The sequence below is a fragment of the Octodon degus genome, unplaced genomic scaffold (assembly GCF_000260255.1).
Source record: "Octodon degus isolate 3935 unplaced genomic scaffold, OctDeg1.0 scaffold00005, whole genome shotgun sequence".
Taxonomy (NCBI): domain Eukaryota; kingdom Metazoa; phylum Chordata; class Mammalia; order Rodentia; family Octodontidae; genus Octodon; species Octodon degus.
In genome coordinates, this window is record NW_004524581.1 from 3,012,076 (window position 1) to 3,018,379 (window position 6,304).

A 6,304-nucleotide genomic window follows, 5' to 3' on the forward strand; every position below is an offset into this window, starting at 1 on the left:
TAATATGCAGCAATACATATGGCACAGAATTTCAAAATAAGGATAAAAAACAAATGATTGTTGTATTACATATTTTATTGCCAAATCTGTTGCTCAGATTAACACATAAATGAATACAAAATTGGTCAAATAATTAAACATTAATGCTTAATTTCAATAAACCTTAATTTATTTTCATCTGTTTTCACTTTTAATTTTTAGTTTATTTTAGTTAGCACATAATAATAATTGATAAGATATTAGAAACAGTACATATGTAGAAGATCAAGATGAGAGACATCCAGGCATTACTTGCATTGTATATTGATGTCTTTGATGTAGTTGTCCAGATTGCAGATATTAGCAAATAGAGTTTGTCGAAGTGATAATTTTGAACATTAACTGCTACTTTCAAAAACAGATGAAAATTAGTACAATCATCTTACTTATCCTGCATAAATACTTGCATGATTTTCTCCTTTCTTTTCTATTTTTTTCTCCTTTCCTTCCTCATATTCACTGTGTGTGTGTGTGTGTGTGTGTGTGTGTGCGTGTGTGTGTGTGTGTATTTGAGTGAGGGTCTTGCTATGCAGTTCAGGCTGGCCTTGAGCTCACTTTTTATCCCAGGCTGTTCACAAACTTAAAATGAACCTCCTTCCTCAACCTTCTGAGTACTGGTATCACAGGTGTGCCCCATGCCTGGCTCTCTCTCTCTCTCTCTCTCTCTCTCTCTCTCTCTCTCTCTCTCTCTCTTTTGCTTATTCCTTATGTTCAGCATTTTTTCTTTTATTATCTATTATACCTCTCATATTTTATTTATTCTTTCAAGTTCTTACACTAGGGAGACAATGCAATATTTACACATGTGGGCTTTATTTTACGTATAAGTATGGCCTCTAGTTGCATTCACTTACCTATAAAGGCCTCAAGTTTGTCTTTCTTTGTAGCTGAGTAATATTCTATTGCATGAAAATACCACATCTTTTTTATGCATTCCTTAAGTGATGAGCATTTTGGCTTTTTCAAGATTTTCTATAGCAAATTGTGCTGTTATAAATATGGGTGCTTAGATATCATTGTGGTATGAGGTTTTCAGTTATTTTGGAAAACTTCTCAGTAGTGGAATAGCTGAGTTGAATAGGACTTACAATCCTAGTTTATGGAGGAGTCACCACACTGATTTCATATTGGTTGTACCAGTCTACATTTCTAACAATAGTGGAGAAGGGTTTCTTTTTCCCCACAGTCTCTCCAAGATATGTTTTTAGTTGATTTCTTTATGATGGTCACATTTTCTGGGTTTGGATAGAATCGCAATGCTCCTGTAATTTGCATTTCTCAACTGACCAATGCTGTGAAACATTTATTCATGTATTTACTTGCTATTTGTATTTCTTTCTCTGAGAAATGTTCATCTTAGATGCCCATTTTTGGACTGGGTCATTGAATTTTGGGAGTTTGATCTTTTTTAGTTATTTATATATTCTAGATAGAAGTTCTTTGAGTGATTATTGGTTGAGATTTTTACCCAATTTGTGGGTTGTTTTTTTACTCTGTTGATAATTATTTTTTTATCATGTAGAAACTTCTTAATAAGATGAGATCCTAGTTGTTCATTGGGATGCACAAGTACTTCATATGCATCTTGGTTTTCGCTCATGAACTATCTACCTACCACAATGTCTTCAAGATTTCCACCTACTTTCTCTTCTAGTAGATTTAGTGTTTCTATTTTAATGCTTAGATTTTAATTTTAGTTTAGTGCATGGTGATGGACATGGATTTAGTTTTAGTTTTTGGTATGTGGAGAGACAGTTTTGCCAGCACCATTTGTTAAAGAGGTTATCTTTCATAGAGTGAATATGTTTGGCACCTTTGCCAAAGATAAAGTGGCTGAATGTATTTGTGGTTGTGTCTGCATCTTCTAATCTGTTCCACTGATCCTCAGCTCTGCAGTTTGGACAGTAGATTTGTAGTATAATTACAAGTTAGGGATTGTAATGCCTCCTGCCTTGCCTTTCTTGGTCAGGATTTTCTGGTTGCAAATAAATTTTAAGAATGCTTTCCCTAGATTGGTGAGGTATGTTGGAGGTATTTTGATATGGATTACATTAAATCTATATAAATTTTGGGCTATGGCCATTTTTACAATTTTGATTCTGCCTTCCAGGAACAAGGACTATCATTTCATTTTATGAAATCCATTTTTATCTCTTGTATCAGAGTATTGTAATTTTCATTGTATAGATTTTTACTTACTTTGTTTGATTCATTCCTAAGTATTTAAGTTTTTGGGAGATTTGTAAATGGTATTGCTTCTCTAATTTCTTTCTCAGTATGTTTATTTTTTCTATTTAGAGAAAAACTTTTGATTCTGGTTTGTTGACTTTGAATTCTATTATGCTAATGAATTTGTTTATTAAGTCTAGGAACTAACTGTTGGAGTTCCTTGGGTCTTCCATCTAGAGTATCATGTCATCTGTAAATAATATTTTAACTTTTTCCTTTCCTATTCTTATTCCTTGTATTTCTCTCTCTTGTCTAATGGCTCAGGCTAATGTTTCCTCACTAAGTGAATAGGAGTAGAGATAGTGGACATCCTTGTTTGTACCTGATTTTAGGGTAAAAGCTTTCAGTTTATTTTTTCCATTTAGAATGATATTGGCTGTTGGTTTATGATAGATGGCTTTTATCAGATTGAGGTAGAGGCCACTTATTTCAGTTTTCTGTAGGGCTTTGACAATGAGTGAGAGCTGGGCTTTGTCAAAAGCATTTTCTGTGACTATTGAGATGATCGTGTGGCTTCTGGTTTTGGCTCTGTTGATATAGTATGCTACAATTATAGATTTGCATATGTTACATCCCTGGGATAAATCCTACCTTGTCATGTTGTATAATCTTACTGATTATTTGCTGCATTCTATTTGATAGTATTTTACTGAGGATTTTTGCATCTATGGTCATGAGAGAGATTGGCCTATAATTGAAAGTGACACAACTGTAATTTCTGAAATAGTAGTAACTACTTTTTTTAATGTATTTCATACAGTACCTACAGGGTCTCACTAAACAGATTGGACTCTTAGTGATTTTCTTTTAGTCTATCAAGTGCTGGGATTACATGCATGTGCCACCACACCCAGTCTCAATTTCCATCTCAGGGAGCCCCAGGGTGGAACCAGCATGACATGGTGAGGATTGAACCTCAGTCCTTGTATCTGCCTAAGCAGGTGCTTTAATCTGTTGAGCTATCTGGCCAGCCCTAGTAGTAACTAAATTAAAGAAACAACTGCACAAGGGCATAGAGAAAATCAGATCAGAAATAATCTCAGGTAAAAAAAGAATTGATGACTTTAATGAAAGAATTACTAAGGGTTTCTAAAGAAGGCATTGGTTAAAAATAGAAGAGAAAAAATAGAAGAGAATAGAAAAATGGCGGAAACTGAATGAGCAAGAAAGAAAATAAATAGAATGCATGAAGCAGATTCAAAGAGCTATACATGTAATTAAAAATTCCACTAAAATTTAGCAAAATTGTATGAATGAAAGTGAAGATAGAATTTCATACTGTTAGGTAGAACCTAAGCCATCAACTAGGCCAGGAATTCTGACACAAGTAGAAGATTTATTGGGGGCATCAAGCAGGCTGTTTGTCTAGTGGAGCAAGACAGCAGTGAACAAAGAGGGGATACAGGAGTCTTTATAGGATTTTTAGAGAGAATGATTGCTGGCTGGAACAGCTGAGGGAGAGCTAATCTTGGCAGGCTACCTGGTCTGTGGGGGACCTTTAATGTTAACAAAGGAGAGTTTCATGGTTGCTTTCCAGGTCAAATCAGGTGGACCTGTTTTGTGGTTTTGGGTTTGGCTCTGCATGGGGCCAATGGGGAGAGAGTTTGGGGCAGGGTGCATGGAAAATCAAGAGGGAGAGTGTTAGGGGCAATGTGCCTGGCAAACTTTGGATCCTGACCTATCACAGACTGTGAAGACATTATTGCAGTTTGTGAACACGAAAGGAATTTTTTTTTTTTTTTTTTTTGTGGAACTAGGGATTGAACTTAGGCTCTTGTGCTTGCCAGGGAAGCACTTATTCCACTAAGCCATCTCCCCAGTCCCAAAAAATTTCTTAAAAATAGCAAAGATCCAGGAAATAATTCAACAGCTGCAAGATGATGCAAAGATGAACAATGTAAGACTAATATACATTAATAAATAAGAAGGAGTCCACTAAATGACATAAAAAGGATATTGGCAGAGTGATAGCAGAATACTTCCCAAATATGGGAAAACAATCTGACATTCAGCCAATCAAGGCATATAGAACTTTAAACAATAGCAACCAAAACAAATCTATACCCAGACATATATTAATCAAGGTCCCAGAAATTCAACTTAAGAATAACATACTGAAAAGTCCTAGAGAGCACAAATAGATCATATTTAAAAGAAAACCCATCAGAATAGCAGCAGATTTTTTCATCATGAACCATTAAGTCAGGAGCATGTAGCAAAGTATTTCACGTCTTACTAGAAAACAAATTCTAATTCAGTCTGATACACCCTGCAACACCCTTTGAAAATTAATGGAGAAGTAGTATACTCCATGACAAAGAACAGCTAAAGAAACTCATGATAACAAACCAACACTACATAGAATACTAACAGACATTCTAGGAAGGGATCAAAATGACCACAACTCCAAGAATAACAATAGAAAGAGCCCGCCAAATAGGGAAAACACTTAAACATAGGAAAAGTAGGGAATCTACAGCAAGAAAATAACATGCCAAACATATGCTAATACCTATCAATTATAACCACCAATGTAAATGGACTTCATTCACCAATAAAAAGAAATAGATTGTCAGAGTGGATCAAGAAGCAAAATCCAACAAGATGCTGCACACAAGAAATATATTTAATACAAAAAAAATTTCATAGGCTGAAAATCAAAGGATGAAAAACAATACTACATGCTCCAGGAGCTCAGAAAAAATGCAAGGGTAGCTATTCTGTTTACAGACAATCTGAACTTCAAAACAAGAATGATCAAATGTGATAAAGAATGTCGCTATATGTTGGTTTGGGGAAAACTTCTAGGAGAAGATATAGCAATCATAAATATTTATGCACCAAATATGGGAACACCCAAGTATATAAGACAAATTTTAGTTTTATTATTATTATTATTATTGTTATTATTATTTTGTATTTAGGATAGGGTCTACAGGGTCTATAGGGTCTTACTCTGTAGATTGGACTCGTAGTGATCCTCCTGTTTATAGCTTCCCAGGTGCTTGGGATTACAGGCGTGCCCACCATGCCCAGTCTCAATCGCCACCTCAGTATATCCTGGAGCATACCCATGTCTGATCAAACTCCCAGACATGCTTCTGCCTAAGTAGGTGCTTTAATTCACTGAACTATTTGGCCAACCCTAAGACAAACTTTAAATGACATGACAAATCTATTAACAACACAATCTTAACAGGGCACCTTAGCACTCCTTATCTCAAAAAAGAATAGGTTTAATAGACTGAAAATTAGCAAAGTGGTAGCAGAACTGAACCAAACCTTTGAACAAATGGACTTAGTGCACATTTGCTGAGTGATCCACCCAGCATCTTCTGAACACACATTACTTTAAGCTGAACATGTGATGTTCTCTAAAATACAGCATATATTACTCCACAGATCATGCTTCAGTAAATGCAAAAAACCAACAATGATCCCAAGCGTATTGTCTGACAACAGTGCAGTTAACCTGGAAATTAATTTAATGACAAAAGAAAACCCAGAAAAACCATAAACACATGGAAATTAAACAACACTTTCCTCAGCAACCAAGAAATTACAGATGAAGTTAAATAAGACATTAAGCAATCTCCAGAATTCAACAAAAATTCAAACACAAGTTACTGGAATTTGTGGGAAACAGCAAAAGCAGTTCTCAAAAGAAAACACATAGTGGAGAACTCATACATTAGGAAAACAGAAAGAGAACAAGTAAAACTTAATGCTTTTGAAATTAAATGAATTGCTCAAATTAGCATTATGCAAGTAATATTCTTTATTGCTAGATAATTAGTTTTCTACACCCTCAGTGTACAAAGTGAAGAGTATGGTTCTTTCAGTGTCCACCTGAAGTATTTTTATAGGCCTCTACTATAAGGAAAAATAAACCATTTTTCAAATCGATTAGGTATATTCTAAATATAGTTGTAATACAAGATCAATTGTTTGAGTATATGGTATGATTGAAAAATGAGACTGTTTGAATTTGAACATATTACAACAGCAAAGAGTGCTATTCATATTCCTGGAAATA